This window comes from Herpailurus yagouaroundi, unplaced genomic scaffold (genome assembly GCF_014898765.1).
Source record: "Herpailurus yagouaroundi ecotype Mexico unplaced genomic scaffold, PumYag 140, whole genome shotgun sequence".
NCBI lineage: Eukaryota > Metazoa > Chordata > Mammalia > Carnivora > Felidae > Herpailurus > Herpailurus yagouaroundi.
The window spans coordinates 32,523,295-32,551,169 of NW_024412395.1; positions in this window are offsets into that span (position 1 = coordinate 32,523,295).

Below are 27,875 nucleotides of genomic sequence, written 5' to 3' on the forward strand. Positions count from 1 at the left end.
TACCCCATTAACTCTTAATTTTTAAATCTCATTTTGTTCTGTTAGTGATGATCCAATAGAAAGTGTTTTTCCTTGATGGTTTCTTCTGCAACAAGAAACAAACATTTGAATAGTATAAATGTTTATCTATACAGTGAATTTATTTTATTTTTCCTAGTAAAATTATAGATACTGAAAGTGGTCTTAGAAATCTTCAGCTTGTTTGTGGTCTCTGGTTATTCTATTCTATTTATTTCTTTATTTATTTACTTATTTATTTATCTATTTATATTTTTTAATTGAGGCATGTTGACATATATCATTTTATTAGTTTCATGTGTGAAACATAATGATTTGACATTTGTATACATTGTGCAATGGCCACCATAATTCTAGTCAATATCTATTGCCTTACATAGTTCTAAATGTTTTTTCTTCTGATAAGAACCTTTAAGATTTACTCTCTTAGTATCTTTCAAATATGCAGTACAGTATTATTAACTATAGTCACTATGCTGTACAATCCCATGACTTTGTTTTTTGTAACTAGAAGCTTGACCTTTAGACCGCCTTCACCCATTTCTTCCCTGCTCCTCCACCTTTGGCAACCACCAATCTATTCTCTGTATCTATGAGCTTGCATTTTTTTTATTTGTTTTATTTTTTTTAATTTGTTTTTCAGATTCCACATATAAGTGAAATCATCTAGTATTTGTCTTTCTCTGACTTATTTCACTTAGCATAATACCCTCAAGTTCCTTTCATGTTGTCACACATAGCAACATTTTTTATGGGTGTCCTTATTTTTCAGTGGGTGCATAATACCACATTATACACACACACACACACACACACACACATCTTCTTTACTCAGTTATGCATTAATGGACACTGAAGTTGTTTCCATATTTTAGCTATTATAAATAAAGCTTCAATTATCATGGCAGGGGGCACATAGATCTTTTGGAAATAGTGTTTTTATTTTCTTTGGGTAAATACCCAGCAGTGGAATTGCTGTATCATGTAGTTGTATTTTTAATTTTTTTGAGGAACCTCCATACCGTTTTCCATGATGGCTGCACCAGTTTATATTCCCACCAACAGTGCACAAGTGTTTGCTTTTCTCTGCATCCTCACCAACATGTGTTATTTCTTGTCTTTTTTATAATAGCCATTCTGAGAGTTGCCAAATTGGTATCTCATTGTAGTTTTGACTTGCATTTCCCTGATGATTAGTGATGTTGAGCATCTTTTCATGTGTCTGTTGGTCATCTGTATATTTTTTATGTAATCATGTCTATTCAAGTCCTGTGCCCAATTTTTAATCAGATTGTTTTTTTGGCGTCAAGTTGTACACGTTATTTATATGTTTTGGATATTAACATCCATTATTGGAAATACCATTTGCAAATAGCTTCTCCCATTCCATAGGCTGCCTTTTCATATGTTGATGGCTTTGTTCACTGTGCAGATGCTTCTTAGCTCGAAGTAGTCCCTACTGTTTATTTTTGCTTTTGTTGCCCTTGCCTGAAGAGATGGTTCCAAAAATTTATTGTTCAGACTGATGTCCAAGAGTTTATTGCCTATGTTTCCTTTTAGTTTTATGGTTGGGGCCTTACATTTAGTTATTTAATCCATTTTGAGTTTATTTTTGTGTAGGGAGTGAGACTGTGGTCTAGCTCTATTCTTCGGCATATAGCTGTCCAGTTTTCCTAGCACCATTAACTGAAGAGACTGTCTATTCTCCATAATATATTCTTGCCTCCTTTCTTATAGATTAATTGACCATATAAGCATGCATTTATTTCTGGGCTCTCTGTTCTGTTCCATTGATTTATGTGTGTATTTTTATGCCAAAACTACACCATTTTGATTACTATAGCTTTGAAATCAGGGGCATGATGTCTCCAACTTTGTTCTTCTTTCTCAAAATTGCTTTTACTGTTGAAGGTCTTTTGTAGTTCCATACAAATTTTAGGATTGTATGTTTTATTTCTATGAAAAAGGTCATTGGAGTTTTGATAGAGATTGCATTGACTCTGTAGATTGCTTTGGGTAGTATAGACATTTCAACATTGTTAATTTTTCCAATTCATGAGCACAGAATATCTTTCCTTTTCTGTGTGTCTTTAATTTCTTTTATTAATGTTTTGTAGTTTTCTTTTTTTTTATGTCTTATAGTTTTATGTGTAGGTCTTTCACCTCTTTGATTAAGTTTATTCCTAAGTATTTTATTCTTTTTGATGCAATTGTAAGTGGGATTGTTTTCTTAATTTCTCTTTCTGATAGTTCATTATTAGTGTATAGAAATGTAATGGGGCGGTGGGGGGGGTGGGGTGGGGGCGGCGCCTGGGTGGCTTAGTCGGTTGGGCGTCTAACTTCGGCTCAGGTCATGATCCCATGGTTTGTGAATTGAGACCCCACATCAGGCTCTGTGCTGACAGAGCCTGCTTTGGATTATGTGTCTCCCTCTCTCTCTGCCCCTCTCCATTCATGCTGTGTATCTCTCTCCTTCAGATATAAATAAACATTAAAAAAAGAAAGAAAGAAATGTAATAGGGATGCCTGGGTGGCTCAGTTGGTTAAGCATCCAACTCTTGATTTCAACTCAGGTCATAACCTCACGGTTTGTGGGTTCAAGCCCCGTGTTGGGCTCTGTGCTGACAGTGTGGAGCCTGTTTGGGATTTCCTCTCCCCCGCTGTCTCTTCTTCTCCCCGCTTATGCTCTCTCTCAAAATAGATAAATAAAATTTTTTAAAAATTAAGAAAAATAAATGTAACAGATTTTTGTATATTGATTTTGTATCCTGCAGCTTCACTGAAAATTGTTTTATTAGTTTTTTGGTGAAGTCTTCAGGGTTTTCTATATAGTATCATGTCATCTGCAAATAGTGACAGTTTTACTTCTTCCTAACCAATTTGGGTGGCTTTTATTTCTTTATCTTGCCTAATTGCTCTAGCCTGGACTCCCAGTACTGTGTTGAATAAAAATGGGGAGAGTGTACACCCTTGTCTTGTTCCTGATCTTAGAGGCTCAGGTTTCAGCTCTTCAACAGTCAGTATAATTTTAGCTATGAGCTTGTCATATACAGCCTTCATTATATCAAATTACATTCCTTCTCTACACACTTCGTTGAGAGTTTTTATCAAAGAGAGATGTTGAATTTTGTCAAAAGCTTTTTCTGTATCTGTTGAGATGATCGTATGATTTTTGTTGTTTATTTTGTTAATGTGGGGCCTCATATTGGTTGGTTTGTGGATGTTGATCCATTCCTGCATCCCCGGAATAAATCCCACTTGATACTGGTATGTGATCCTTTTAATGTATTGTTGAGTTTGGTTTGCTAATATTTTGTTGAGGACTTTTGCATCTTTGTTCATCAAAGAAATTGGCCTATAATTTTATCTTCTTGTGGTGTCCTGGTCTGAATCTGATATCAGGGTAAGGCTGGCCTCATAAAATGAATTTGGAAGCATTTCTTCTGTTTTTTATAAGAGTTTGAGAAGGATTGGTATCAGTTCCTCTTTGAATATTTGATAGAATTCACCAGTGAAATCATCTGGTCCTAAACTTTTGTTTGTTGGTAGGTTTCTGATTTCTTATTTAATCTCCTTACTATTAATCATTCTGTTCAGATTTTCTCTACATTTATGATATAGTCTCACTAGGTTATATGTTTCTAGTAATTTATCTATTTCTTCTAGATTGTCAAATTTGTTGGTGTATAATTATTCATAGTAGTCTCTTATGGCCCTTTGTATTTCTGTGATATTAGCTATAATTTCTCCTCTTCATTTCTGATTTCATTTATTCGAATCCTCTCTTTTTTCCTTGGTGAGTCTAGCTAAAGTTTTGTCAGTTTTGTTTATCTTTTCAAAGAACAGCTTTTGAGTTCCATTAATTTGTTCTATTGTCTTGTTAGTCTCAATTTCATTTATTTCTCACTGATCTTTGTTATTTCCTTCCTTTTACTGACTTTGGCTTTTTGTTTGTTTTGTTTTGTTTTTGTTTCTTCTTTTTCTAGTTCCTTGAGGTACAAGATTAGGGTTTTTTTATTTTTTGTTTTTTCTTGTTTCTTGAGGTAGGTAGGCTTTTATTTCTGTGAGTATCCCTCTTCAAAATAATTTTCTACATCCCATAAATTTTGGCTATATTTCCATTTTAATTTGACTTAAAGTATTTCTGATTTCTCTTGTGATTCCACCTTTGGCACATTGGTTGCCCAGTAGCATGTGGTTATTTATCTCTACATTTTTGTGGCCTTTCAAGGTTTCTTCTTGTAATTGATTTCTAGCACTATAATTGGAAAAAAATACTCGATATGATTTCAATCTTCTTCACTTATTAAGACTTTCTTTGTGACCTAACATATGATATATCCTGGAGAATGTTCCATGTGCACTTGAGAAGAATGTGTTTTCTATTGCTTTTGGATGGAATGTTCTGGATATATCTGTTAAGTCCATCTTGTCTAATGTGTTGTTTAAGGCCAATGTTTTCTTGTTGATTTTCTGTCTGAGTAACTATCCATTGATTTAAGTTGAGTATATTAAAGCCCCCCTACTATTACTATATTGCTGTATAATTGTTTCTTTAGATCTATTAATATTTGCTTTATGTATATATAAGTGCTTCTATGTTGAGTGCATAATTATTTACAAATGTCATATCCTTTTGTTAGATTGACCCCTTCATCATTATGACATGCCCTTCTTTGTCTCTTATTACCGTCTTTATTTTAAAGCCTATTTTGCCCGATATAAATACTGCTGCCCCAACTTTCTTCTGGTTTCCATTTACATGTAATGTCTTTTTCATCCCTTCCCTTTCAGTCTGTGTGTGTTCTTACATATGAAGTAAGTCTCATAGGCAGTATATACATGGGTGTTATTTTTTTGTTCATTCCGTTGGATTTTTTGTATCATTCAGCCATTCTGTCTTTTGACTTCAGAATTTAGTTCATTTACATTTAAATTAATTAAATGCCATTTTGTTTATTGCTTTCTGGCTCTTTTGTAATTCCTCTCTGCAGTTTCTTCTTCTTTTGCTCTCTTTCATTGTGTTTTGGTGATTTTATTTAGTGGTAACTTAGATTCCTTTTTCTTTATATTTTGTGTATCTACTGTAGGATTTTGCTTTGTGGTTACCATGAGGCCTACACATATCTATAACAGTGCATTTTAAGTTGGTAACAACTTAAAGTTTGATCACATTCTGAAGTTCTACATTTCTATTCCCTGCCGCCACACCACATTTTATGTTTTTGATGTCACATTTTACATTGTCTTCTTATGCATTCCTTAACTAATTATTATAGTTAGAGTTACTTTTACTTCTTTGATCTTTTAACTTTCATACTAACTGTATAAATGATTAATCCACAATCTTTACAATATATTTATCTTTACAGTGAGAGTTAGTCTTTCATATGTTTTCTTGTTACTAATTTGTGTTCTTTCCTTTCAGCTTAAAGAAGCCCTTTTAACATTTCTTGTAAGGTCAGGTTAGTGATAATGAATCCCTCTAGTTTTTTTGCTTATATAGAAAACTCTTTTATCTCTCCTTCAATTTGGATTGATATCTTTGCAAGGTATAGTATTTTGGGTTGGAAGTTTGTGTTTTTGTCAGGATTTTGAATATATCTTGTCACTACCTTCTGGCCTGCAAAGTTTCTGCTGAAAAATATGCTGATAGTCTTATGGATGTTCCTTGCATGTAATAAGTTGTTTTCCTCTTGCTGCTTTTAAAATTCTTTCCTTGTTTTTGACATTTTAACTATAACGTCTCTTTGGGTTAATCTCATTTAAAAGTTCTGGGTTTCCTGGATCTGGATGTGTTTTCTTCCCCAGGTTCGGGAATTTTACAGACATTATTTCTTTGAATAATTTTCTGCCCCTTTTTCTCTCTTCTCCTTCTGGGACCTTGCAATGCAAATGTTGGTCAGCTTGGTGTTGTTTCACAGTCCCTTAAACTATCTTGATTTTTTTTCTTTTTTCTTTTCCTCTTTTTCTGTTCTCCTCTACTTTGATTGGGTGAATTCTACTGCCTTGTTTTCTAGTTCACTGATCCTTTCTTCTGATTCATCCAGTCTGTTGTTCAACCTCTCTAGTGTATTTTCTAGTTCAATTATTGTATTCTTTGGCTCTGTGACTTCTGTTTGTACTTTTTTTTAGTACTTTATTATATTTTCTATCTCTTTGTTGAAGTTCTCATTGTGTTCATCAGTGAGCATCATTATGACCATTACTTTGAACTCTTTGTGAGATAAATTACTTTTCTCTCTTTCGTTAAGCTTTTTTCCCCTAAGGCTTTATCTTGTTCCTTTGTCTGGACGTATTTCTCTGTTTCTTCAGTTTGCTTGACTTTGTGTTGGTTTCTATGCATCAGATGAAACAACCACTTCTCCCAGTCTTGAAGTAGTGGCCTTGTGTAGGAGATGAACCTTGTTAAACTCTGCCCTAGCTCTTGGTTGTCTCTCAAGCTTCTGATTATCCAAGTAACCTATTATATTTTTAATAGCTCCCACTTTTTGAGGGTGAACCAAGACCTGTCAGTGTCCTAAAGAGAAAGATCTCAGTTAGCACCTAGCTTCAGGATAACTGGAAGCCAGACCCTAGGGGAGCAGCTTTTATAATATGATAATATATACATTTCGGTAGGACTACAAGCATGAGCCCTACTGTCCACCAGGACAGGTAATCTGGAGGTGTCCCCTTAGGTGACAATCACAAAAATCAGGGGGCCAGAGAAGTGCATACATTTATTTCTGGGAGATACCAATGAGCAGGAGTAAGGTAGAGGAAGAACACAGAGAGGGCAGCCCCTGATCTACATTCCTTGCAAGCACCTCTGTACCCTCTAGATGTGTGCATTCCCGATGCCTGCCACTTAGGCCAAAGGTGAGGACAAGCAAAGAAGTCTCCACAGAAACCTGGGGGGTGTGCCTCAATTTGCTGTCAGTGCATTTCTCTGAGCATGTTAGCCTGCCAAGAACTGTCTCTCTGATTGTTGCAGTCCCATGAGACTCAGGAACACAAGCTACCCTGGCCACCAGAGCAAGGTGGTCAAGGGGCATTCCCTGGGTGGCAGACCACAAAAACTAGGGCACCATACATAAATTTTGGTTCTTTTTAAATACCCCATATTTTGACATTTTCAGGGAAATACATGTTTTCCTTAAAGTTAGAGGTTTTCTGTTAGGTTCTGGATCAGTGACAGGGTTGGTGCTTTTTACAGTGTCACGTGTACATGAAAATAAGTCATATCACTAACCTCTGTTCACCAGCACTGCAGGTAGACTGTACTTTTAGAAAATCTGATTTTGAAAACATAGACTTACATGGTAACCCAATTTGGAGTTTAAAAAGGATTCTTCTCTTTAAAAAGGAATTTTATATTTCTTTCCTAACACATTTATAATATTTTATTTACAAAAAAACCATTATGGCATACCAGGTATGCAAAGCCAGTTGTATCTTGACTACATTATGGTAACTTTGAGCTAAAATACCTAAACCACTTTCACAATTGTCTTTTTAAATTTTTTTAACATTGATTTATTTTTGAGAGAGAGAGTGTGTGTGTGTCTGAGCAGGGGAGGGGCAGAGAGAGAGGGATACACAGAATCCAAGCAGACTGTAGGCTTTGAGCTGTCAGCACAGAGGTCGACGCAAGGCTCAAAGTCACAAACTGCGATTTCAATACCTGAGCCAAAGTCAGACGCTTAACCGACTGAACCACCCAGGGACCCCTACAAATGTTTCTAATAAATTACCTTTAACTTATCTACTAGGAGTAAAATATATGAAAATTCTTTGAGCATGTACTAATAATCACATTGTAATTGGGAGAGCATGACCTCAGACATTCAGCCATTTTTCTAAGCTTGCATAACAACTTGGGAACAGTCCTAAGACATGAGTTTGAAACATCATGGCTTTAACCTAAACTGTTTTCCACTGGAATCTACTAGAAAACAGGCCTCTGATTTTTTTAATATAAAAATTTCTAACCTAATTTGGTGTTAAAAATCCAATGCAGATTTCCAAAATGTCTTTCAAATCAAGCCTTTATTTTCAGTAGTTACTGTCATTAGCTAATTTTAAAATCATGGATTTTCCCATTAGCAAAGTAATATTGTCTTGCCATTCTTTTGGCAAATTTCAACTCCACTGTAGTTGCTGAAATTGGATAGGGGGGTGGGGTAGCATCTCTATGTAGCTGTATTTTAAGCTGACCGGAGACCTAAAATCCAGAAGCTGAAAATGGTTTCTGAGGGAGACTCTTTGCAGCTCTCCGAATTCCAAAATCTCCTGATTCTTGTATATGATTTTATTTTCAAAGCATTTTCATATGCATTGCTTCAGTTGATCAACATGATCCCATTTGCAGCTTTCATAGCTAAAGCTTTGAAGTGGTTAAAGGAGGTCCCACTGATAGTTTATATTACAAAGACTTTGATTCCTGATCCAGGATTCTGTTCCACCCCCACCAGGGTGACATGCATGATGGCTCCACCTTTTTCTGCTACTTTTACTAAAAAGCCATTTCTCAGACTTAGAGGTGAATGAGGACTTAGAAAGCTTCTAGTCTGCCTCCTTATTTTATACAGGAGGAAAAGGAACCCCAGAGAACCCAGACCATTTGTCTCCGAGAAAGCTATATTGCTTACGTTAAGAAAAGGTAAAAACCATCAAAATGTCCCTATTTTGATGCTCAAGGTAATCAAGACATTGGAAATGGATAGCAGGTTAGCAGTTTCCTCTTCCTTCACACTCACTGTGGGTTAGTAATATCACAAGGACCATCAATATAGGAAAGGGCACAGAATAAATGTGGAGAGAGCACACTTTCACAAAGGAAGCAAGCTAGCCTTCTGGAAACACAGTTGTTCATTCTAACTTGAAAAGAAAAATGTTCTATGGAAATAATAATTTTCAGAATCATGGCCTAAAAAGAACAGAATGATTTGTCTAAATTAGAGATTATCAGTTATTCAGAAATGGTTTTCTAAGGGTTTATGGCATGTCCATTCTCAGAAGCCAACCTCAAAAGCCATGTTCAGGCCTGGAATTCAGGCTTTCACTGAAGTCTTTCTGTGACAGGGATCATTTTGTGAAAGTCAGGAACGTATGTATGAAAAGCAAAATGAACAACATACCATCAGAATATAGCCATGATGCAAAAGTAAGACATACCCTCCATAAATCCATTAATCTTTGAGATGAATTCACACTGACTCACTGTCTAATCCCTATTCTCTCTACAATGAAGCCCTACTGTTTGGATTATGGGATGTCTGCCCATTCTTCAGTACACCTCCTTCCCCTGGTGTTCACTGGGTGATGGCTACTGGTCCAGCTTCCCAGTTGCCCAGCAGCTTGGCTTCATCTCCACCCCAGCCACTCCCAGCAATTAAGCAGGATGGAGTGAGCAACTAGAGGCCCACATCACACAGTGATGTGTGAAGATGAATCATTGAGGACGTGCTTGTGGTTTGTGGTGTCTGGGGTGAAGAGGTGAGTAGACCTCCATAGTCTGAGAGAACGTATTTGGGCTCACTCGTGACTCACTCAGTCTGTCTTGGTCCTGGCACATGTCAGAACTGGGCTTATCCCTACCTTTAAAGTCTTTCTAAATGCTCAAAGGTTTGGGCCCATCCCTGACTTTAATATCACATTTAATTAATTAATTACCCTGTGTGTGTTTTGCCACTGACCTAAATACCAAGAGACACACCCTCCTTCTTGTGAGATAGCCCAAGACCAATGTGAGTATGCAATCAGACCTCCCAGGAACTATCTCTTCAAAGCCAAATAATCTAAAGAACCGAAAACTATTTGGAGTATTGCAAGTCTGGGAGAAAAGCATAGCTGATGGGTTTAGGGTGGAACATATTGAGAACAGTCAGTGTGAGTATCTTGTCAAATTAGCAGGCCCATGGCCACCTTCATTTTATAGGAAGGAGACAGTAAGGGCCTTGCTGTGTACCCACCTCAGGAGCTCCAAGCAATGCAAGAAGCCTACTAAGAATCTTATTAAGGTCACTGTTCAGTGGTCCTATCCACTGCCTTAAATTCTCAGAAGATACGGAACTCACCCTTTGGTACACAGAGATGAATATTTGACTTGGCCTGGGAAATGTGTCTTTTGAGCATGACCATGGATGCTTTTACTTACATATTTTCAGCCTGGTAGCTGGGGCACTTTATTCCTGGTACTTACACAAAGGGGATGATAAAGCTGAAGGAACAGAGCAAAATTCGGAAGGCCTAGGAGTGTAGGTTGCATGAAAGACTATAGAGCACTATAGATAACACAATGCTTCCAATGTTGAGAGCAGTGGAAAAAGCATCAGTAAGAGAGCAGCTGAGCACGTACCACCCACACCACTGGATGGCAAAGGAGAACAGTGACAAAGGTCTCTGCAGGAAGGGCAGGGATGGATGAATGGCTAGAGTTCCGGTAAATGAACTAGGCAAGAATATAAGACCAAAATTACTGAGTGCAAATTGCACAAGAAAGAAAGAATAAGAGGCTTTTCAAACTCAAACGTATGCAAGGATTAAATCTCTCAGACCTCATGGAAGCAGGAATGCCTGGTGGTACTTGAACAAGAGGGTAGAGTTCAAGGAAGCTGATCTTGTTCTAATTCTGTGCCCTCATTCTGAGACCTGAGATCTGATATCCTGAGACTAAACCCCAGTGTGCTCATGGCTTCTAGAGCCCCATAGCAGTAGGTCTCCACACCAACTACATATTAAAACCACCTGGGAGCTTTCTAAAAAGAATAATGACTAGGCTCCATGTCCAGCTATTCTAATCTAGTTGGTCTAAGTGCTTTAAAACAGCAGACAGTTAGGAAAACCCCTCTGCCCCAGGTGACTCTAATGGGCAGCCATTAGGTAACAAACATGAAATGCTGAACATGTATCAGGAATGATCAATAATAATCACAGAAGCAGGCTTAGTCAAGACCAATCTAGAAAAATAAATCATGGACCAGTCCATTGGCACCCAACCTTTCAGTTACAGTCATCTACAGCTGATTACCAACTCCTCCCAAGACTGGCTTCATAGCTTTCCTGAAATTCAATGTTCATAGCCCTTTGACGCCTTATAAGGTAGTTCTTTTCTTTTTCTTTTTTTTTTTTTTAATTTTTTTTTTTAATTTTTTTTTTCAACGTTTATTTATTTTTGGGACAGAGAGAGACAGAGCATGAACGGGGGAGGGGCAGAGAGAGAGGGAAACACAGAATCGGAAACAGGCTCCAGGCTCTGAGCTGTCAGCCCAGAGCCCGACGCGGGCTCGAACTCCCGGACCGCGAGATGGTGACCTGGCTGAAGTCGGACGCTTAACCGACTGCGCCACCCAGGCGCCCCAAGGTAGTTCTTTTCATTAGCCAAACACTTGCTCTGTTTTCATGGTTAGGATTAAATTCATTTTCCCTGGGGAATCTTCTCTCAACCTCTGAAATAAAGTGGAGCCCTCTTGTTAGTAACTGCTGTAGAAGTCTAAACTTCTCCTTTAGGATACTTTACTCATGTATAATTATTTAATTAGTTATTATTGTGACTCCTCACTGTGCTGGAAGCTCCATGAAGATGGGTAATATCTCCTTTTTTGTCTCTGCTCTACACCGAGTATCTGGTACACAGAGGACACAGAATAGACACTTACTAACTTACCAGACCAAACTGATATAACATGACCTTACCTATGTAATATTCCCTGTGGATGTAGTCCCTCCAAGAATACCAATCTTGGCCAGATTACACATTAGAGTTGGAGGGCTATCTTCCACTAGCTGATCCTGTCCAGTGATATCTTGCCCAGAAAGAAGAAGTAATTAATTTAAACTGGGCTATTGAGTGATAGATCTAAACAGTAGGCTGGGCATGGGGGGGAATTAGAAATGTTTCTTTCCCTCTAGTGTAAACATCTCAACCAAGAGGTCCTTGCCTTACCAGGACCATCCTGTAGAGTCCATCTTAGTCCTCGGCTTTCACCAACAGCATGCTTTATCAGTGCCTTGAACTTGAAAATCGCAGGCACTCTGGCCCAGAGGACTTTATAAAGTACTTCAACCCTTAGCTTCACTGTCTTCAAAACCTGCAAGCCTTCAAACTCTCCCCTCATTTTCCACAGATGGCACCCCTCCTATTGACATGACTAGAGAAAAAAGCAATAGAGGACACTTCAGCTTACTCACACTTAACCAGGCACCTTCTTCCATCTGCGCTAATGCTCTCTGTCCCTCCTGTGACATGGATGAGGTTACTCCCTTCTAAGCACAGGATCCCCTTCCCTCCACCCTCCTCAGGGACTCACTGTACAGATTGCTTCCCATGCCACATATTCGGCTTCCTCCACTGTCTCATCTCTCTCATCCACATTCAAACATCATAAAAGCCAAACAAAGCGAAATCAACCTGACCCAAAGGTCCCCCTTCCATTACCCCCTCTTTACTACACTCTGCAACCAAACTTCTTCACTCTGTTCTTCTAAGCTCACAGAGGAGTTCCTGAATTCACTAATGACAGACAAGCTGCCCAGCCCCATGCCACTTCTCAGTTCTCCTCTCAGCTAACTTTTCTGTCTGTCTACACTTTGACTACTCCCTTCTTGCTGAATCACTTCCCTTCACTTCCATGAACCACCCTCTCCCAAGAGTTTGCTTAATACCCTTGTTTTCTCAATCTCCTTTAATGGATTATCCTCCTCTACCCAATTTAAATGTCAAAGCTCCTCAAGATTTGGCACTAGCCTCCTTCTCTGTAATCTCTCCTGGGTGATTTCCTCATGCCCATTATTTAAATTTCCAACCATTTCCCAGTACCTGCCAAATGTCTCTCTCCCCCTCAGACCCCTGTGAATTCTAGAAACTCTCCACCTTCTCAACATATCATTTCTATGTTACCTCATATTCAAGGGAGGCTAAAACTGAACGTGCCATCTACCTCCCTCCAGTGTCCCCATCTCAGTGAACAGCACCAGAACAATCCAGCTGTTGGGGGATGAATTACCAGCCAGAAACCTGGGGTCATTCCTGACACGCCCTCTACTTCACCTCCCAAATCAAATCCACTGCCAAGTCCTATCAATTTTATCTCTTTCAAGTCTATCTGCTTCTCTCCATGTCCACTTGCACCACTCTGGCCTAACTCATCTCTTGCATCTTTTCCCCTCCATTTCAATTCATTTATTACAACCAAAAATAGTTTTTAAAATACAAACCTGACTATGTCACCCATGTGCTTAATACTTTTCAAAGATTTCGTATTGTTTGTGGTGTGGAAAAATAGTATCCTCTTCAGGCCTAGAAAGTGGCCCTGGGCTGGTCCTACCCCTCCCCCTGACCTCATTCTGATCTCATCCCTTCTGACTCTCTGCACACCAGCCATTCTGATTTTCTTTTCATTCTTTGAAACATCTGTTCCCTCCAGGTTCAGGTCTTTGCATAGTGTTCTTTCCTCTAACACATGTCCTCCTCCCTTTCTTTTTATCCTCCATATCTCAGCTATATATCACTTACTCAAGGATATTTTCCTTGAAACTCCTAGATAAGATCAAGTCCCCTTGCTCTCCACACTCATGGAACCTGAACTTTTCTGTTATAGTGCTTTTCAGTTTGTCAGTGTGTGTGTGTGTGTGTGTGTGTGTGTACTATCAGTGTCTATCTCTCCTTCATGGGGCAGGGACAGTTGTCTCCTTTTCTCACCGCTTTAGTAGTGTTGTGATGCACCTCCCAGATTTCCCTTCAGGAAAGAAAGACTTCTGTTCCCAACTGCTGAAGTGTTGCCACCCATGGCCCTCAGCCAGCAGTCCTCCTCAGGCATTGACAGGCCTGAAGACAGTTGCCTCAACCAAGACCATGTCCACTTCCCAGGGCAACCAGTATCCAGTCACCGGATGAAGGTGACCGGATAAAGGCCCAGCCCCTCACCCCAATTTAGGGTACCTTTGAAGGCATCTCTCATCTTCATAGCTGCGCATGGGGTTGGCTGTGGCTTCCCTGAGACTTTGTTGCAACGCTCATTCTCTCTCTGCCTGGTCCTGCTTTGTCATCACCTTTCCGTGTGTGTTGATCCCGAAAGCACTCTGTAACCACTCCCTTGCACATTAATCTCCATTTCAGAGTCCGCGTTTCAGGGATCCCAACCTACAGTGCTACCATAGTCCCAGCACTGAGGACAATGCCTGGAACCCAGCAGGTGCTCAATCAGCATTTGTTGAATAAATACAAGAAATGATGAAAAGAGATTAAGGGAAAATCTTAAAGAATCATTGCTAGTTAGTGACAGAATAAGAGTTAAAATCAGCTTCTGCCAGCCCTGACCTATTTCTCACATATTTTTCACATATTAAATTTGCAACAAAAAATTTACAATGTCAAATGCTGCAAAACTAGCATCTCTTGCTGATTACAGCATATATGGTTAAAGCTCTTTAGCAAAGCAGTTTGGCAGTATGAGTTGAGGGCTATGAGAATGGACATATCCTCACCCAATAACCCTGCTCTTGCAAATGGCCTGAAATATGAAAACACTGCTATGAGCAATTTTGTTCCCTGCAGCATTATTTGTAATTCACAAAAAATTAAAATAAATAAAAATTCAAGACAACTTAAATGTGCAAGCATAGGAGAATAGTTAAATCAATAACAGCACATCCACCTGGTACAGTATCATCAAAAATGATGGCTCTGAAGACATTTTCAATGTCAAATGAAAATAACAGCACTAAAGTCATGTGTTCAATGTGCCATACTATCTAGAAAGTGAATATATACATTAAAAATTCTACTTGGAGGAAACAGAACAAAATGCTCTCATTGCATATGTTATGGTAATCACTTTCTCTTTTTAAAAATATTTTCCAATTTTTACATAATGTGGTTATATTACTTTATAATGAAAACCATAAATATAATAAACAGTTAAGATGATATATGGTTAAAGTAATGGTTATTATTAATTTGGAGGTTACTTTTCCATGGTGTCGTTAACCAAGGGCAGACCTGAGTCCTAGGTTCTGATTCTTAACCCTGGCTGCCCACTGAGGTCCCTGGGGTTCTTTAAAATCTTTCCCCCAGAGACTTGGATTGTGCTGATCTTAGATGAGAATACCTGGAAAGCATGATTTTGTTTTACTTTTTGTTTAGCTGTTTATTTAAAAATAATTCCAAACTTACAGAAAAATTTCAAGAAGATTCATTAATTTTAAAATTTTGCCACATTTGGTTTATCATTCTTTATAATAATATAATAATTTATTTTATCATGAAACCATCTTAAGGAAGGTTGTGTACATATATCATGCTTGTTTACCCTGATAGTTCAACATTTCCTAAGAACAAAGATATTCTCTACCAGAACAACAGTGCAGTTATCAAAGTCAAGAAATCGAACAATGACACAGTACTTCATAATGCATACTTTAATTCTCAATAAGCATGCAACAAAGAAAGCACTTAATGGAGGAATCGGCTACTTCCTAATTGTAACATTGGTAACAAACAAACAAACAAACAAACCCAAAACTACAAAATCCCAGGGACCGGTCCTTACACCAGGAGCCAGCCCTGTCCTTTCTCTTGTTTGTTTGTTTGTTTTCACCCTCTCTTCAATCCCTTGAGCTCCTCTGTATCCTTCTAAGCAATGCCCTTTTATTCCAGTAAAGTCTTTAAGTTGTCTGCCACTCACTTTAAGTTGCCTGCCAGCTAGGAATTCTTCTGGGTCAGAGTAGTTCAGCTGAGACTGTTTATAGAATACCAGGGCCCATTATGTGTTTCTTTTTGGCCTTTATGGGCTATTCTAGGACATTTCTCCCTCTTTTTTAGGACACCAAATGCTCCATGATAAAGAAACTGGCAGAAGACAAGTGTTATATCTTTCCACATGAGAGCACATCTGACAAATCCTGACTTAAGAAATTTCCTGACAGGCTAGGGCTCTGAACGAGCCGGAAGCATGGCTGAAAGCTTTCTTCTCCCAACACCTGAGGAAGCCATGGCCCAGGACCTCCTCCAGACACAGGAAATTTAAAAGGTTCTGCATCAATTGCCTGTGCCCGGAGACCTTGCCAGATGGGATCCCAGCAGAGATCTGTCACATCTAGACCTGTTACTGACACCCCCTCAGTTCTGAGTTGCAGGGAAAGCAGTGTCTGTGGGCCCAGGGGATCCAGCCTGGCCTTCAGACACGGTGTTCGGGGCATACCTGTGTCTGGAGTTCCTGCCTGCTCTGTGGTAGGGAACATTGGATCAGGAACTTGTGTCTCAGCATGTCTGCTCGGCTCTTGGAGTTGTGAGCTGCATTATTTCCCTGGAGGAGGAAAAATGCTTAAAAATGTATTTCTTGCCTCTCTACTTCTTACTCTTCAACCTATGTTGGTCGAACATAGGGGAATGTTGTGTTAAGAAAGAAGGAAGGTTTTAATGCTCCTATTGAATCTAGAGCATTAGGAGGTTTCTCCCTCCTCTAAGCTCTTCCTTCTCTCAAAAGTTTACAGGGCACCTGACTGGCTCAGTCAGTAGAACATGTGACACTTGATCTTGGGTTATGAGTTTGAGCCCCGCAGTGGGTGTAAAGATTACTTAAAAATAAAGTATTTAAAAAATATATTTACAGGGGTTCCCAGGTGGTTCAGTCAGTTAAGCGTCTGACTCTTGATTTCCACTCAGGTCATGATCTCATGGTTCATGAATTCAAGCCCCACATCAGGCTCTGTGCTGACAGTGTGGAGCCTGCTTGGGATTCTCTCTCTCTTTCTCTCTCTGCCCCTTCACCCACTCTCAAACACACACACACACACACACACACACACACACACACACACTCTTTCTCTCTCTGAAAATAAATAAATAAACTTTAAAAAAAAGTTTACAAACCACTGAACAAGAGTGATTCAGAAGACTCACTGAAGAGAAAGAAGGCTTGTACTCAAACTGTACAAATAGAATGTACTTGGGGGGGTGGTGGCAAATGTATGCTATTTGCAGTTGGTTTAGAATGTTATAAAATCAGTGGTACATCCTATAATCATTGCTGCAGATCAAGAAACTACAATATATGTTGCAGGGAAAGGGACAGTTATGAGATGGAAGGAGCAACAGCTTTGGATCAGTAGGCTTGGACTCAAGTTATAGCTCAGCGACCAAAAAGCTAAGTGACCTCCGGCAATGTTCTTCATATTGTTTTGAGAATCAGAGGAGGTCCTGGAAAGCTCTTAATGTTGACCTAGCACACAGTAAGCTCACAAGTTATTAGATTTGTATATGTGTTGATGTCTCCTAGCTGGCTTCTTGAGGATGAGGAACATCGATCCCTTTGGATCTTCTGCATCTAGCATGTATTTATAGGCACATGGTAACTGCGTATTAAATTTAGTTGACTTGAACTGAATAAACCTATAGTAGTATCATCTGATTTAAGTTCATAAACTATTTATTTGACTTTTTACAAATAGTTGGGAAATGAATTTGAAGAGAAGAGTACCTGACTTGTCTCTTCCAGTGTTAATCATTCTCAGTGTTTATCTTATTGCAAAAGAAGTGATCTATTGTCAATGCTGGTGTTCTGCATTGCAGATAGGGCTGTGGTATGTTTAGTGTTACGCAAGAATTATCGTGATGCCACAGCTTCTGACCATCGGGAAATCTATTTTAGACCAGATACCAAAGAGATATCTAAAATTTCTGTCATGGGGACAGAGAGCAGAAGGCTTGGGTCTTATAGAAATATCATTATGGAAAAGAAAATCAGATACAAATGCAGAGTCTCAATAGATCCACAGCTACTGTATAATCCATGCACTCCAGCCCCCCCGAAAACAAGGCAAAGGCTTCCTTAAAAATCAATGGATCAAGGTTGTCAGGTTGTTCTTTGCATACGGGTATAAGCACAAGTTAAAAACGGGATTAAAAATAGACATTCTCAGGGGGCGCCTGGGTGGCTCAGTTGGTTAAGCATCAGACTTCAGCTCAGGTAGTGATCTCACGGTCTGTGAGTTTGAGCCCTGCATTGGGCTCTGTGCTGACAGCTCAGAGCCTGGAGCCTGCTTCAGATTCTGTGTCTCCCTCTCTCTTTGACCCTCCCACCCACCTTGGGCTCTGTCTCTCTTGCTCTTAGAAATAAATAAAACATTTTTTAAAAAATTTAAAAAAACAGACATTCTCAGTCAGTTGCAATCCTAATGAGACCAGAATAAATTAGGATAAGGAAAAGCACATCTAAACCAAATAGTTACAATGAAAAAATGAGTAATTAATGGGAAAAAAATTGTAAACTACAAAAGGTATTGCATTTTAGCATTGTTATTTTCCTATGTTCCTTTAAGGATGTCTTAGCTTGCCCAGAGCATACTCGTCTGGGCTGGTAGTGGTACAAAAGCAAAGTTGGAAACTCAATAATCTAGTAATATCCAGTTAGCTTTTCAGTCTTATTCTGCTTTGGGGTAAAGGCATATTGTTTCAAGATATACAATATCCTGCCACAGTGTTTTGACTGTGCCTGGTATCAGATCTATAGAAAGGAGTATTACTAACTGGGCCCTCACTAGGTCCAGGGGCTGAAATCAAAAGGACTCACAGTACAGGTGATCACAGTCAAGGAGTAGGGAGGGATGAAATGTTTGCACCTTAGACTGGAGAAAAGGAGGACATTTTTTTTAATGTCCCTGAAAGGAGGAAAACTTGTAATTCTGTAATAGTGCATTGGTAGACTAAAGAAAAGCAACAACGTTCACTTAGCACAAAACCGACTGGAGTAATGCATTGGGAAAAGCATTAAAATGGATCACAATGAACATTTTCTTGTGGCTTTAATATACCTGTTGAGATGAAATATGTACAGCTGGAGCAAGAACTAGAGTTGAAAAAAGACTTTGCTTTTGGGTGCTTGGAGGACAGTGATGCTAGATGCTCCACAGCTCCTCACTGTCATACTGCATGGCTAATGCCATGCCAAATGCTTCTCTTCCTACCTGTGGGTCATTTACAACTTTGAAACGTTCTTGTTAGGACATCAGCTGTGGAATCCTCACCTCCCATGGCAGGAAACCTGCTTTGTTCACCTGATGCTGAGGGAGTGACTTTGGATCTTGCCAGAATCCACTGGCTTATCCTGTATTAATAGCATGCTAAGTCTTAACATAGCAATAACATGGCAGCTTCTATATTTATACATACATTATCTTTCCTAGTAGCCTTGTCAGAAAGGTGAGCTCAGTAACCTTAATTCTTTTTGAAATATGGGGCTTTTAAAACACAAAGAATATAAGTGGGAAAACATAAGATGGGGAGTCAGGTTCCGCAAAGACATTATGGTCTTCAAGGAGCCTAATCCCTCTAAGGGTCTTCAAGGTCTAATCCCTCTAGACCTTAGGGCTGTCATCTAACGAAAGAGCTGAAATTGAATTGATGGTTTTAAAACTTTTTTGGCTGCCATATGTATTAATACTTTGCAGTGTGATTTAATGCACACAGTTCTCTGTATATAACATATAACTGAAATATGTTTCACAAAAATATATGGACCTTCACAATATGCACTATATCTGATTTTTTTCTGTATTGCATTCTATTCCAGTTCACTATTTAAAAAAAAAAAAATACTGGTTGTGACTGACTACACTGATTTCAGGATCCATTAATTGGTTACAATTTACAGGTGGAAAAACAATGAACTTGTGTGATCACTAATGACCTTTCCAGTGCTTATGACTACCCGAAGTCAAGAAATCAGGACTCAACACCTGGCCTAGAGCCCACACCTTCCCTTGCTCAGGCGCTGTGAAAGAGTAAGGATTTCTCCCTGAATTATGATTTCCATATTCACTGTTGTACTTATTCAGTCTAGTGCAGTCCTATCATCTTTCCATGATTCATGCTGTTGTTCTTTTTTTTTTTTTTTTTAATTTTTTTTTCAACGTTTATTTATTTTTGGGACAGAGAGAGACAGGGCATGAACGGGCGAGGGGCAGAGAGAGAGGGAGACACAGAATCGGAAACAGGCTCCAGGCTCTGAGCCATCAGCCCAGAGCCCGACGCGGGGCTCGAACTCACGGACCGCGAGATCGTGACCTGGCTGAAGTCGGACGCTTAACCGACTGCGCCACCCAGGCGCCCCATGCTGTTGTTCTTTGATTTGATTAATTTATTCCACAAACCGTTGGGTTTGGGAAGAAAAACCTGGGTTTGGAGCCCAGCTTCGTTTCTTAAACACCCTCCCTAATCTTCAATCTCCTTGTTTGTAAGATGGGGAGAAATGAGGTTGTCGTGAGGATCAACCATTAAGGATGTAAGGACACAAGCCTGTAGCACAGTGCAGGCAAGTAGGGTGCATCAAATAAGTGCTGCTTTCGAGACAGGTGTGCTGGGTACTGTGCTGGCACTGGTGTTTTAAGAACTCAACCTGGCATGCGTCCCCGGGGGACTCCAACGGTTCTCCTGCTCACCCTCTTGCTCTTTTTGCTCTGTAAACTTATTTTAAAAATAGCAATACATAATCAAATGTTCTCCTGTCAGCAAACATAGTTGTAGGAGATAATGTTTAATGGTTGGTTACTGTTATATTTTATGGTTATATCATAAGTTATTTCACCATTTCCCCCTTTTTAAAAGATGTTTCTAGTTTTTTACTTTGAAAAAGTTTTATGTAAAGGTAAAGGTAAGGGGCGCTTGGGTGGCTCAGGCAGTTAAGCATCTGACTCTTGATTTCGGCTCAGGTCATGATCTCTGTTTGTGAGATTGAGCCCCGCATCAGCACAAAGCCGGCTTGGGATTCTCTCTTTCCTGCTCTCTCTGCCCCTCTCCAACTCATGCATGCATTCTCTCTCTCTCTCAAAATAAAGTAACAAATTCTAAAAAAAAAAAAAAAGGGTAAAGGTAATAAGTGCATGAGCATTGAAATATGAAGTAGTTAAGTCGGCAAATTTTTAATTAGAAAAGTAAAATCTTCCTTTCTCCTCCCACCTCTTTCCTTTCTACATAGGAACCTCTATTAATAATTACTCAAATATGCTTTTATATGTTTTCTAATACATATACAAGCAATTTTAAATATATTCATACAGTTATGTAAGTGGTATCCATTTACATGTAGAAAATGAGTTCTGCAGTGTACCTGTTATTTTTTTTACACTTATGATTATGTATTTGTCATATTCTTATGTTGATCAGTTTACTCATTGTAAGGGTCACTCGTCTGACAATTACATGAAGTTCATTTGAGGTGCAGACCACTGTAATGTGTCTTTTAAAAGGAGTCCATTTGGGCTATCTTTTGTTGTCAGTGCATGTAGACCTACTGCATTCTTCCAGTGCATGTACGAGTTCCATTGTATGGATGGACCGTAATTTATTTAACCCATTCCCTATTGATCCACAGTCAGCATATCTTAAAAGTTTTTTTCCAGATTTTGCTCTCATAAACAATTATGTAATGAACACCTGTGCACACTCTTGAGCTAACTCTAGGATAACTAGTAGAAGTGGAATGTTTTTATGCATTTAAATTTTTGATCTATATTGCCAAATTACCCTCCAGAGAGTTGTGCCACTTTAGGCTTACCCCAACAGTGTTATGAAGAGTGTCCACATCTGTATACTCTCTCTCAATTTGGTTTTATCAAGTCTTTATTTTTGTGATTTCGTTTCTCAGTAGTACATATTAATAAGAATGTTTAAATTAATTCAGTAGAAGAAAGGAGACATGTGGAAAAGAGGGAGTAATGTCTTTGCCAATCCTGGAATAACTTGGGGGAATGTGGGGAGCTGCATGCGGGACAAGAGAGATTTGACTTCCGAGAGAGATTCGACTGGCCATTGGTTCCCTGCAGGGCACACTGTTTTGTGATGGCTTGCAGTGTCCACCATGTGTCAGATCATAATTCAAATGGCATAAAACAAGCCTGGACACCATTTCTCAGCTCTGCCAAATGTCTGTGATGTGACCGATTTTACTTCCTCTCCTTTACTCTACCAGCTGAGAGGTAAATATATCACTACCACATTTTCTTGCCTAAGATTTGGCTCATGAAGAAAAGAACTTTGGGAGTAAAAATGGAAATCAACACTCTTGCCTTTTGCAGAACAGATGATGAGATTCTGTTAAAAGTAGCTTACTCTCCTCTGGCAACTTGGATTAACTCACTTGCCATTTTCAGGAAGAATATCCCCTACAGCTTCCCACCCAAGTCTGCAACCCTATGTTATGGACTTTCTTTTTTTTTAATTTTTTAATGTTTATTTTTGAGAGAGAAAGAGAGAGAGCGCGTGCCAGCCAGGGAGGGGCAGAGAAGAGAGAGAGGGAGACAGAATCCGGAGCAGGTTCCAGGCTCTGAGCTGTCAGCCCCAATGTGGGGCTTGAACCTATGAACCAAGAGATCATAGCCTGAGCTGAAGTCAGACGCTTAACCTACTAAGCCACCCAGGCACCCCTGGACTTTCTTTTTAAATCTATAAAGGAAGAGTATCATCATAAAAGCATATTTTATATTTAAAAAATATAAAAATATAAAAAATATAAAAAAGCAACTATTGGATACGACAGGATACCTATTTTCAAAGCCCAAATGCCAGTAATAATAACAAAAAGTGGCAAAAATGGATTATGAAAGCTAGAGCAGATTCAAATAACCAACTGGTATGTACCCAAGTAGGAAGACCCACATTATTGAAAAGTTGCAGTGGACCTTAGAAATAATTACAACATCCTTAGTTTACTATATGGATGAGTACATGGGTATACAGAAAGCTTATGCGACTTATCTCAAGGTACTCCGTGTGTTAGTGGCAACACTAGAACTCAACCCTAACTCCCATGACTCTAAGCTTAATGCCCCTTCTGCACCACTGTCCCCTGAAGGCTGAGAAGATCAGGTAGGTGGTGGAGGTGGCAAATGGGTACCAAGCATTGAAGATTGAAGATTGATTGTGTCCAGAGCACAGGATGGGTGACAGGAGAGAAGGAAAGGAAAGAAGAAAGGTTAGGGGGAGGGGGAAGAAGTAAAATCCTTTCGTATCAAAGGCAGATGATTTACCGCACAAGAGTACATCCTACCTTAGCTTCTAAAGAAACCAAGATGCTGTTTATTACTAGTATTAGCTAATATTCTAAACATTAAAAACAATCGTTGTAGGGGTGCCTGACTGGCTCATTTGATACAGCATGCCAGTCTTGATCTTGGGGTTGTAAGTTTAAACCTCACATTGAGTGTAGCGCTTACTTAAAAAGAAAAAAGCAATCATTGTAGTCCTGTGCCCTGTTTTCTGTTTAAAATATGTACCTAGGAAAATAGCTAATAATGGCAGGTTGAAGTCTCCGAAGCATATGCATGTTTGGTATTGAGAGATAATTCTTTTGATAGGCAGAATGTTCCTATGTGTGCTGAATAAAATAACGGACTGATTCTACTCAAGTTAAATGGAGACAAGACCAGTTCATTCCATGTTTCCAGTGTGTAAAGAGCATATATTATCACCTTCTTTAGTCAATTTCTGTTTCCTCCAGAACAGCACTCCTGCCAAGCATCATGTTTCCATGAAAGTGCTTTTTTAAATCTCTCTCAGTAATTACAAAACTCTGGTTTAGCCCTTGTACAATAGGATGGCTACAGGCAGGTTCTTGGCTATGTGCACGTACAAGGAATATTTAATGAAAGGTCTTCTATCTTCCCAGAGAAATAGTTGAGACTCACTAGCGGCGAAATCAATAGGAAAAAAATGACTCTAATTTGGAAAATGCTAGTTTTTCCAACCAGTGATACAGAAAAGATAGAAAACAATCTATTCCATTCAATCATTAATGCTCACTTGCAACCAGGTGAGAAATTTGTTAAAGATCTCCCTAGGAAATTAGGTGGAACACTGGATCTTGTTCTGGACTCAGAAGATTCTGGGTCTTAGAAATGAATTTGAAGAAGAAGAAGAAGAAGAAAAAAAGATCCAGGAGGCTTTTTGCCAGCTTGTGTGCCAGAAACAGAACATGTGCTACAACTGGCCTTGCAGAAGAAAAGAGGCTAGCCTGTGGCAAAATTCCCTCCCACCTTTCACAGAGCACCTGCTGTAGGTGGCAGAGAGGTGGCTGATCAGCAGCCTGGTGATTACTGTGTAGAGCATATTTTCGATTTATCCTAATTTTTTAAATTCACCACCAACCGTCTTTCAGTAGGTTATGCTACGGTAACGAACAACCCTAAAATATTAATGGCTTCAAAAACAAAGCATTTCTGTTTCGTTTCTCCCCTTTGCTCACATTATATATCAGCTGCAAGTTGGCTCTATGGATCTGTTTCATCCTGGAATTCAGGCTAAAAGAACAGCCGCTTTCTAGCACGTGCTGTTCACCTTGTGGAAAAAAAGCAGACTGATCTTTCAGGGAGAAAGCTGCCATGCCCCTTAGAGCTTTCTGCCCCATAGGCCCGCCTTCACTTCCGCTCACGTTTCATTGGCCAAAACAAGTCATGTGGCCAGGTGCTGCCCATAGGGAGGGAGTGAACCCTCCAAGCCAGCAGGTGGAGTGTGGGAAGGGGCAGTGAACGCTCAGATGTGGCTACACAGCCTACCACAGGTCTTTGCCTTAACAGTATGCGTGGGTCTTGGGTACATTATGTTCCTCAGAAATCAGAGTGGAGATCATGCCCTTGACAAGTTCTGACGAGTAGCTCTCAAACCAAGAGACATCAAAATTAAGTTTTGACTTTATTTTAATTTTTTTTTAACGTTTATTTATTTTTGAGACAGAGAGAGACAGAGCATGAACCGGAGAGGGTCAGAGGGAGGGAGACACAGAATCCGAAACAGGCTCCAGGCTCTGAACTGTCAGCACAGAGCCTGAGGCGGGGCTTGAACTCACGGACTGCGAGATCATGACCCGAGCCAAAGTGGGCCGCCGAACCGACTGAGCCACCCAGGTGCCCCAAGTTTTGACTTTAAAACTAGGAATGAGTTAAGGTCAAGCTGGATGGGTGTGTGCTTTTCACCACCCATGTTTTCCCCATTACTTAACAATGGGTACGTCTGATGTGAGTCCTACATTTAAAAAAATTGGGCAGGATGGCAAAAACAGGAAAATATCCATAGGATGTTTTCCGTAGGGCTGCGACTTGGCTTTTTTGTGTGTGGAAAACTGTTACATGGGGGATTTTGAGGTTATAAAAGACAAATACAATTTTGAATGATTTCTGAGCCAACTTTCCCTATTTGTGTCTAGATAAGGAGGAAAGGTAACAGTGAAGATAGCTGCCTTTTAAACACTGATTCTACCTACCCCCGCCCCCTTTTTTCCCCACGAAAATCGGCTTCAGACATTAATGATTCTGAAATGCAAGTCCAGCTCCAGGCAAAAGGTTTTCAGTAGATGGTTTGCTTTGAATATTTCCTACTGGCATCTTCAGGCAATCAGTACCCTCGTTCTGCCCTCTGCTAGCAGAGCCCCACTGCAGCACCCAGTCTGGCCCAAGAATCTATACAATTCAGCAAAAATGTGGGAAGCCTGTAGTTAGGGCTGGGAACTGGGCCAGCTAGAGCTCTCACAAAGCCTAGGGAGCCAGCAATCTCACAGGGGAGACAAATAAGTAAACAAGAAATTATACTAAGCTGATAAATGCTGCAAGAATGAGGGACGCACATCTTTTCAAATACGAAGAAGGGTATTGCAACTCGTATAAAAAAGACTTCCTCCAAAGAATGATGTGCACACGGAGACATGAAGGGTGAGGTGGAGCCAGCCAGGTGACGGGGAGGAGTGGAAATTCATTTATTCTGGGGCTCAGACTGCAGAGTCCTAAGCAGGAGTGAAACGGTGAAGGACCTTAGGGTTCACTCACTGCTATGTTCCTGCCCAATGCATAGCTTTACTAAGCTTTTTATAATGATAAAAGCCACCCTAATAGTCTTTAACAATTATCCCATTTCACCTTGTTTTACTAGTCTTTTGAATTTATAAACTGTCACAATTTATTTTTTATTTTGAAAAATAAATACCAAAAAGTCTTTTAAAATATAATAAAATAAATACCCATGCAGCTACCACTCAGAATTTAAAAATATGAATATTATGTCATATTTTATCCAATCTTTTAATAAATAAACTATTACCAGTAAAGTTGAAATTGCCTTTAAACCTTTCCTTAGTCAAATTTCTCTTCATCCATCTCTTCAAGGTTAAGTACTATCATGAATTTTGTGATTCTGCCCTGGTTTTTATATGTTTTCCAAATATATACTGATAAACAACTTAGATTATTTATGTATATGTAAATTTTATGTAAATGATTTACTGTACTATAAATAATCTTCTGTAACCTGAATGTTTCTTAATGTTGTGTTTTCAAGACTATTTCTATACAGCTGAAGTCCATAATAGAAATATACCAAAATTAAATTGGCTTTACCACTGCTATGAACATATAGGTTGGTTTCAATTTTTTCATTTTACTAAGAAAACTATATATAGTAAGAGCCTTTATATGGAGTTTATTTATTGATATTTACATATTACATAATTACATAATACACTTGAATATTACCTGCAAATTCAGTTGCTGAACCATTGAGAGCACACATTTAAAATTTTCATAGACATTAATATCTCTTCTACTAAACTATTGGTTTCTAGTTATTCTCTTCTTTTTTCATTTTCATATAGCTGTTTCTTTATTTTATTCATTTATTAAGTTTTGATTCCATTATAGTTAACATACAGTGTTATATTAGTTTTACATGTACAATATGGTGATTCAACAATTCTATACATCACTCAGTGCTCATTGTAATGAGTGTGTTCTTAATCCCCCCTACCTATTAAATTTATTCCCCCACCCACCTGCCGACTGGTAACCAACAGTTTGTTCTTGGTAGTTAAGAGATTGTTTTTTGAGTTGTCTCTTTTTTTCTTTGTTCATTTGTTTTGTTTTGTAAATTCCAATTATGAGTGAAATCATGGTATTTCTCTTATTTCACTTAGCATTATACTCTCTAGTTCCATTCATGTTGTTGTAAATGGCAAGATTTCATTCTTTTTTGTAAATGAATAATATTCCATTATATATATATGTGTATATATATATATATATATATATACCACATCTTCTTTGTCCATTCATCTATCAATGGACACTTGAACTGCTTCCATAATTTGGCTATTGTAAATAATACTGCAATAAACATAAGGGTACATGTATCTTTTCAAACTAGTGTTTTCATTTTCTTTGGGTAAATATCCAGTAATGGAATTACTGGATCATATGGTAATTCTATTTTTTATTGTTTTTAAGTTTTTAAAATTTATTTTGAGAGAGACAGAGACAGTGCAAGTGGGAGGTGGGTAGAGAGAAAGGGAGAGAGAGAGAATCCTAAGCTGGCTCCATGTTGCCAGGACACAGACTGATACGGGGCTCAAACTCATGAAACCGCGAGATCATGACCTGGCCAAAACCAAGAGTTAGATGCCTAACTGACTGAGCCACGCAGATGCCCCTATTTTTAGTTTTTTGAGGAACCTTCATATTGTTTTCCACAGTGACTGCACCCACCAACAGTGCACAAGGATTCCCGTTTCTCCATATCCTCACACAATTGTTTCTTGTGTTTTTTATTTTAGCCATTCTAGCAACTGTGAGGTAGATCTTATTGTGGTTTTGATGTGCATTTTCCTGATGGTTAGTGATGTAGAGCATCTTTTCATGTGTCTGCTGGTCATCTGTAAGTCCTCTGTGGAAAATGTCTACTTATGTCTTCTGCCCATTTTTTAATTGGATTAATTGTGTGATTTTGATGGTGACTTATGTAAATTTTCTGTATATTTTGCACACTAACATTTTATTGGATATGTCATTTGCAAATATATAACCAGTAGGTTGTCGTTTAGAGTTGCTGATTGACTCTTTTG